This window comes from Python bivittatus, unplaced genomic scaffold (assembly GCF_059951505.1).
Source record: "Python bivittatus isolate LINGU-HERP-01145 unplaced genomic scaffold, Pbiv_v1 ctg000850_np1212, whole genome shotgun sequence".
In the NCBI taxonomy this organism is placed as follows: Eukaryota; Metazoa; Chordata; class Lepidosauria; order Squamata; family Pythonidae; genus Python; species Python bivittatus.
In genome coordinates, this window is record NW_028277112.1 from 10999275 (window position 1) to 11008213 (window position 8939).

At 39.2% G+C, this 8939-nt stretch overlaps 1 long non-coding RNA gene across 1 annotated transcript in view; it reads left to right on the plus strand.

Annotated features, from left to right (window-relative positions):
* LOC148213767 (uncharacterized) overlaps positions 1-7820 on the plus strand; it is a 35142-nt gene extending 27322 nt beyond the window's left edge. The window contains exons 3-4 of the long non-coding RNA XR_015793712.1: positions 5039-5084; positions 6201-7820. This is a non-coding gene — a long non-coding RNA (uncharacterized LOC148213767). The remainder of the gene's footprint in view (positions 1-5038; positions 5085-6200) is intronic.
* The last annotated feature ends 1119 nt before the right edge of the window (positions 7821-8939 follow it).

Consider the following 8939-nt stretch of genomic DNA (forward strand, 5'->3'; position numbering starts at 1 on the left):
CTGGATATGGGACGGAAACAGCATTGGTTGCACTTTTGGATGATCTCTGGCAAGAGCAGGATGGGAGTAGTGCATCCATCCTCACTCTTCTTGACCTCTCAGCAGCTTTCGATACCATTGATCATGGTATCCTTTTGGGTTGGCTTGGGGAGTTGAGGGTGGGTGATGCAGTTCTGTGCTGATTCACCTCCTCCCTTCAAGGCTGGTCCTAATTGGTGTTGATAGGGAGTGAGAGATCCAGCCTGTGGCCCCTCCTTTGTGGGGTGCCACAGGATTTGGTACTCTCCCCACTTCTTTTTAACATCTACATGAAACCACTGGGTGAGATCATCCACCACCATGGGATGAGGTATCATCAATATGGAGATAGTACCCAATTATACATCTCCAGCCTGGGTGATTTGAGTGATGCTTTCATGGTGCCTGGAGGCTGTAGTGGCCCGGATGGGGAGCAACAGGCTTCGGCTGAAGACAGAGTGGCTGTGGTTTGGGGGCTTCTCTATATCTGGGAGTTTACCATTTTTGGTCTTGGAAGGGGTGGCACTGCCTCAGACAGACCCAGTGCAGAACCTGGCAGTCCTCCTGGACTCATGACTCCTGCTTGAGGAGCAGGTGGCAGTTATGGCCAGGAGGGTCTTTGCTCAACTTTGTGTTGTGTGCCAGTGGATCAGGAGGCCCCCCAGTCAGTCACTGATGCCCTAGTCATCTGCTGTATAGACTATTGCAATGCGCTCTACATGGGGCTACCCTTGAAGAGTATCTGGAAGCTACAGCTGGTTCAAAATGTGGTTGCACCGGCAATTTTGGGTGCCCCAAGGATAGTACATGCAACACCTTTGCTACAGGAGCTGCACTGGGTGCCAGTTTGCTTCCGGGTCCAATTCAAGGTGTTGGCTATTATCTTTAAAGCCCTACATAGCATGGGATCAGGCTACATGAGGGACCATCTCATCCACATTACATTGACCCATCCCACCTGGTCAGGCAGAGGAGGTATATTATGGACCCCATCTACAAAAGAATGTCAACTGGTGGGGCCCAGGAGAAGAACCTTCTCTGCCATTGCCCCTGCCCTATGGAACACTCTCCCCCCAGCAGTGAGGTGGCCCCCCACTCTCTCAGCCTTCCAGAAAGGAGTGAAGACTTGGCTCTGGCAACTTGTGTGAGGCGTGAAGGTGAGTAACCAACCCTGGAGGTGGCTGGCACCCTGAAGACACTCTCGTAGGTTAATAACCATTATTTACTATCAGTGCCTTGGAAGACATTTATTTATGTACATTGTTTTATTGTATTTTAATCTGTATTTATTGTGGTTTTATTGTAAACCACCTAGAGTTGCTCTCTGAGTGAGATGGGCAGTGACTAAATTTGAAATATAAATAAATAAATAAATAAATAAATAAAATACTGACGTGACTGAAAATAAATATGTGTGAAACATAAATGGGATCAAGAAGATCAAGCATGACAAGATATACGTCTTTATTTTAAAAAGTGAGATTGAGGGGTTAAAAAAAGAATCAAAATATTTGCTAATGCAACTCATAATTTGCTGAAACAAATTCACACAGAGACAGATAGAGTCTTGTTGAAAAATTAAACCTTATTTCATTTCAGTTTCAGCTTTTGCAGCTTAGACAGGTGCATGTCAAGTTCTGCTTATAAAATGGAACCTCCATTTAGATAGAAAAGTGGATAAATTATGTAACTCTGCTTCAATTTATACAAGTAAATGAATGGCTTCATTGGCTTCTGGAAGATGATGGCCATTCAAAAAGTGAAATAATAAAATGAGAAGACAAGAATTTTTCTGCAAGTTCTGAATCTATTTCAGTTATTGTTTCATTTTGCTTTTCTATCACAGATGCACCAAATTACATATTATAATAGCTCCAGTAATTTTAATGTTAATTTTATTCAAATAGCTGAAGTTAAGTTATCATAGAATCATAGAAGTAAGGCTGGAAGAAATTATCTAGTCCAGTGCCTTGACCAGTGCAGGAATCTGCTGCTACAGTATTCCTGAGAGATGACCACCCAGCCTCTGTTTAATATCTCCAGTTTCAGGAGAGTCCAGCACTTCCTGAGGCAGCCTTTTCCTTCTTGGAACAGCTCTTACTCCTAGGAACTTTTTCCTGATATCCAACAAAATCTAATTCCTTGTTTCTTGTCCTATCTTCTTGAACTCTGAACAACTCTGCCCTTTCTTCTATATGACAGCACTTCAGAGACTTGAAAATAACTAATATTCTCCATGTAGTATTCTCTTATCTGGGCTAAACATAACCAGTGCCTCCAAGCATTCCTCTTTTTTTTTCCTTCTGAGCATCTTATTATCTTAGCTGCTCCCCTTCGGACATGCTCCAGCCTGACCAACACAAAACAAAGAGAAACAATGATTTCTCTTAATTCTGATACTTCTTTTGATATAACAACAACAACAACAACAACAATTTATTAAATTTATATGCTGCCTGACTCCCAGCAACTCTGGGCAGTTTACAGATTGTAAAAACGTTTTAAAAATAACAATACAAAAAAACCCACACAAAACAAAGAAACAAGATAGTAAAGAAACAACCCCAGATGGAACATGGGAGAGAAGGAAAGGGGTGTCAATCATTCTCACCAAACTCCTGGGCGAAGAGCCACATTTTCAGGGCTCTTCAAAATAGCAGTGGATGATCAGTTAGCAGTCTCCCTCCTTGGCTATTCCTTTCTCTTCTTTCCCCTCTCTCTTCTGCCTCTTCCTTTTCTTCAGTTGAACTCCCCTGCCAAACTCTTGATTGCTCTTCCTGTTTACTTTCTCAGTGAGCTCCACTTATCCCTAATCATTCTGCTAAAAAGCATAGCTCTGTAGAAATAGCAATTAATTTGCAAATTTAATATCTTGCTTCTGGCATCTTTTTTTGCTCTTTAAACTACCACATCCTATCTTCTGTGTCATTTGTAGCTGACAACTTTGGGGATCAGTGCTTTATAAAGAGGAAAAAAGAAATTTGACTCCTCTCATGATATTGGAGCCGTTCAATGAAATTAAATGTGGACAATTCAAGAAGTATTTCTTTCCATAAGACATTTTGAATAATGAAATTTGTCACTGTCAGTTGTGATGATGGATATCAATTCTGATTGTTTTAAAGCAAGATTGGATGATTTTATGGAAGATTGGTCTATCAATGGATATTAGTCTCATTAGCTGTATCTAAATAATACAAGTCCTAGGAAGCACAGTGGAAGACCAGTTTGTGTTTGTAAGCATCCTGAATGCATCTAGTTAGTACGGTTTGTTACAGAAAATTGGATTACATGTGCCATTAGCCTGATCCAGTAGAGCTCTTCCCATCTTATTATCATAGGCCTGCATCAGTTGACTTTCCAATAGGATATTTCAGGTAACGCTCAACTCAAATTAGCTTTCAGTAAGGTTTCAGAAGGACCTGGACTAACATTTAATAGAATTAGTTAAAAACCTGTGATGGCTTGTATTTGTATTGGTTACATGGACATCTTTCTCACTACATACATCAGTTAGCAATATCCCCTTTAGCAGTGGAAACTTCATTATCACATCTAATTCTTGTTATGCAGCACATTAAGCTTTGAACAGTTAGCAGCTCTGGCTTTTTTTTTTTTCTATTTAATCATACAATTTATGAAAGTACATTGCAAAGAAAAGAAACGAAGACAGTTTTCAATTCTAAATTTGAAGAAATAGAAAAGAAGGTAATATTCATAATCCAAGAAATTAATCCACTTTATTTATTTATCTGATTTCTATCCTGCCACAATCTATTTATTTATCTATTTCTATCCTGCCACAACCTTTTTAAAACAATGATAGCTATGTTCTTCCTGCTGATTTCCACATTTAACTAGCAGGACACTGGCATCTTCAGTTTATAGCCTAACCCTAACCCTAACCCTACCCTAAGTTTTTAGCTTAAACAATGTCAATGACAGACTTCTCACATCTGGAAAACATGCCTATTTGGACAGCCACAGCCAATAAAGTTGCTTAGTTATACACTAATTGTTATCACTCATGGTGATACTGTTGGCTTTAGAATTTTAATGGCTTTTGATTAACAGAAATTGTTTAATTACATCTGTTTCAGTGGTTTGTAAACTGTATTGTAATCTTCAATGGAGAATTCCATAATGTCTTCTAGAAATCATTAGGACTAGGGAAATCTGGATTTGAGATAGACTGCTCCTAAGTGTAAGATGCAAGTGTTATAAATAGCTTTAATATAGTCTAACTAGGCTGAAATTTAATAGGAACAGAAAAGGCAGTCTGATCCTATTTAATGTGGCATCCCTTTATCTTCTGACAGCTAACTAGCTGACATTTCATCCTTCTGTCCAAGTTTGTTAGTAAAGACTGAGGAGTTAAGCCCTAAGACAGATATTTGAATCCACAAAGCTGATAATGGCAAGACTTTATCTGTTATTCGGAACTGTCCTAATGATGGGGTCCATGACATGAAAAGGTCTTGTAATCAGATGCCTGTCACTTTGAATAATGACATGATTCCATGTCATGGGTGGAACAAGACCACACAGGACTTAATTATAGCAGTTAGTCTCTTGATAATTGTGTTACACAACTCAGAAAACTCAGAGCAGATCTCTACTATGGCTGAAGCAGTGACCCTCTGAGAAACTGCTGTGAATATGGTATCATATGCATCTTTGTGGCTTTTTAGAAGAACATTTTTACTGCCTGCACTAGGTATGCTTCTTGTATGATTTGCTTGCCATGAATCTTTGTTTGCAAATGCTATTTTTGGGGGAAAAAAGTATTTTTGTCTTAAGTGTTTTGTTTTCAACTTCTGTATATTTAAGACTTCAAAGTTGCTGTATTCCAAAGACTGTGCAAGAAATTCTATAAAGCAGATTTTCAAATATATCACTTTCTATATGAAATTAGTTCTTTAAATATCAGTCATATTAGGCATGTTGATGAATCTCACTCAAATGATACACCACTCTAACCTAAATATTCAGTTATGTCCATAATTTTGCTCCCTCACAGCTTTACATCTCTGACTACTATAGATGAATGTCATCAATTTGTGTTGGTGAGTATCTAGGCATCCTTGTGACTTAGACAGAAGCTTAGGCTACTGAGTTGTGAAGCAAATCCTGATTAAGATGTACATACATGAATGAGCAAGTGCCACTTGCAACAGGAACTACAGGGATGTGTATGCTTTTACTGTTACATATCTACTAAATCTTTGCACCCACTGAGAATTTGATAGATCACTATGCATGCACTTGCATGAAATGAACCAGTCTCCCAAGTCAGCGGAGCAAAGCAGTGATAGCTGCAATGTATGCATCATCCTGTCAGACTGCAACTGACGACACTTTGCTGCTGTTACAAATAAAATAAGAACAGTCAGTTGTAAAATCAAAAGCGGGCCCTTGAATTTTTCCATATATCTTTCTCTTATTTACAGATTTACTCCTAACGCACATGAGTTATGCAATATGGAACTGAAATGACTCAGTACAAGTTCTTTTTCCACAAACTAGTGAGACAGCATAACAATTTTTCTTTTTATGATTGCTGCCTTTCTTTGGTGTTCTTGAGGACAACTTACAGTAAATGATCCTCACTGCTTTGAATCTTCCAACCCTCCCACACTGAATCAAATTGGGTAGCCAATACCAGCACCACGTATTTATTTGGTTTGCAAATGGTTGATTTTCCTTGTTTCGGATGGTTTGCCTCTTCCCTCAGTCTTGCTTAGTCAAGATAATCTTGGAAGCTACAATAGTCTTATTGTACAACAATCTGTGGAAGGGCTATTTTTTTCAAGGTTTTATTTTGTAACCGTTTGCATACAGTCTTTTTTAAAAAATGCACTTCAAAATCAGGGCTTGTTTGCTAAGTATTACATAAATCACAACTTTGTGTGTAAGTTCTAGAGATAATACCGTTTACTCATACAAAGCAAGTTATTATATTATTCAGTATTTTTACATATCAGTTATTTATAAATATCCTATACTTCACAGGAAATTGTTTAGTTTTGTGAAATTTGTTTAGTTTTAAGAACAGTCTGGCAGTTCTGAACCAAAAGCTAGCACAGATACAAACACATCATATTGTCTGCATAGATTTTACTGTTTTCATCAGGGCTGTATGAGCATCTTTGAAATTACAACATGGCTTACATTGCTTACAGGCTACTCTGAGGATCCAAAATGATGCACCATCACTAGTGAATTGACTACCGTGGCTCTCCAGATATTATTGGACTGCAATTCCCAACTTCCTTCACTATTGACATAGTGGGACAAATGGAACTGAAGCTCAGCAAGCATGTGTCACTCTTACTGGAGTAGGTAGGGACAGGAATGGGGATGTGAAATCCTTAGGTTAGAAACTCAATGTCTGTGGCTATGCTTTCATGACATGCAGGTCTGATCACTGCACTATAGTCTACGTTGTGCCATCCTTAAAAACCAATTGGAAAGTTCAAGTGGCCAGAGCATGATGGTTCTTAATCCCAGATGTCTTTTTTTCCCATCAGTGGAGCAAAGTGATAGATATTTGATTAATTAAAAAAATTGATATGGCTGCCCATATCTGGGAACTCTGGGAGACCAACAAAAATAAAAACATCATCCAAAATGTACAAAGGTATTAAAGAAAAAGTTGAGGCCCCTAAAAACTCTCATTATTGACATCAAACGCAACCACACCCATGCCAGAGCTCCGCTAACGTCTTGGTCCCACTGCCTGGGGGACAAGCCAGATCTTCACAGCCTTTTGGAAGACCAGCAGGGTCAGGACTGTCCACGTCTCAGGGAGAGGTGGTTTCACAAGCAAATGCCACGACAGAGAAGGCACACTTTCTAGGGCCCACCAAGTGCCACTACTTCACTGATGGGACCCAGAGCATGCCCACTGTGCCCGATTTGGTGGGATGGGCAGAAACCATCAGGCAGTCTTGCAATTAACCTGGCCCCATGCCAGATATGACTGTAAAGGTGACAACCAGTTTCTTGAATTGCACATAGAAGTTTACAGGGAGCCAGTGCAGCTCATGTAGCAACAGTGTTGTATGGGCATACCATGGTGTGCTCAATATGCACATGCTGCTGCATTCTGGACCAGCTGAAGCTTCTGAAAGTTCTTCAAGGGCAGCCTCACATAGAATAGGTTGCAGTAATCCAATGAGAGGTAGTCCAGTTGGGCAGTCTCAACTGCAGCTGTCCAGTTGGGGCTAAGGCATGAGTGACTGTCAGCAGTGCCTCCCAATCTTGAAATGGGTGCAACTGACACACAGGATGTTATCGTGGGAAGGGTGTCCTGGCCATAGTTGCCACCTGATCTTCAAGAGATGTAAGTTCAAGAGGACCCTAGATTGCACAACAACTCTGCCTGGGGAAATATCACCCCATCTAGAAATAATGATGGAAAGCCACTAGATGTGGGGGCCTTAAAACCCACAGCCACTTAGACTTGTCAGAGTTGAGCTAAAGCTGATTATTTCCATCCAGACCTGTGCAGCTTTCAGACATTATGTCTTCACATAAATCAGTAATTTAAATCTGTTGATCTCATAAGGAATAATAAAAAAAATTATTAACCAAGTGTTAATATTTTGTCTTACTAGATTTAGTATGGCATTGTATTCAAGCCTAAAATATAAGTGAAAAAAGAATATACCATTGCGTGGCAGAATGCTCTCTGTCTTTTTTCTGTGTATATATATTTTAATATATAGAGATCAATATAGCACATTACAATGTACTGTGTTTGATGTATACACTGCCCATCATGCTTAATAAATGATGTACTCTGGATTTGACTTTTACTTGCATTAATATTTTAGATCATCCTCTAGTTGACATAAATTAAAACTCTATTTTTGATGTAACAGTCATCATGATAGGAAACAGGAGAATGACATAATATCAGTTTTGTGCATTTAATAAGTTAGACAATGTGAAGAAAATTCCTGCTATTCCAGAGTGCTTAGTCCCATGCTACTCCTGGCCATGTTGATTTACAATTGTTAGAACTTATCAGTATCTTAAATCTATATTGTACCAAATAAATTGTCAGTGAACAGAGCCATTAAAATAGACCAAGCCCAGCTGTTTGAGATGTCAAACATAATGGCATATGGCAAGCAATTATCAAATTATCAAAATTATTCTGCAAAAGTGTGCATCTTAGCTGGTGAAACCAAAAGATGGAAAAAATCCCTGAAGCTGGTGAAGGTCATGACTTGAAGTATACCTGCATGTGCCTTGTTGCTGGTGGAAAGCTTGATCTGAAAATGGCATGTATTATGGATATTAGCTAAAGATGGGCTGCCTTTGAACAGAATTGCACAAAACACTTGGTCAAAGACAAAGGTCAAAATTCACCACCTCCTAAGGCCCAGCCCTATCTCTGCTCCACATTAAGAGATTAGTTTGTGGATGTTTTTATTTCCAGCCGGTGACTTTTGGTAAGGGTCTCCACAAATCACTTTCCCTAACTTTTTCCACATTTAAACTGTAAGGACAGCACCACCCTCTAGCCTCATTCCTGAGAAAGCATACGGTTCAGCAGTGAGGGCAATGCAGAATGCTCTAACCTACTTTTCTGTCTGCTCAAGGATGGGAAGAAAATACTTAACATAGCAGTGTATCATGTATGGATGTATTGTTGAGTGGCGGGAAACTTCTAAGTCTATGGGATGACTGTACAGTAGAGATGCAAAACAGAAACATAAGAACATGTTTTTGAAAGTTGGTGATTGACTTGCAGTTTTGGAATAACATTGTTTCATCATGGAGATGGTGGGTAATCTTTCAGTGACATCTTGAGAGATAAGAGTTCTTTTGATGAAATTTGTGGTAATAGGATAAGCTACAGTAAGTCTGATTTTATATTCAGTGAGTTGGTCCATGAATTTTTGGTAGTG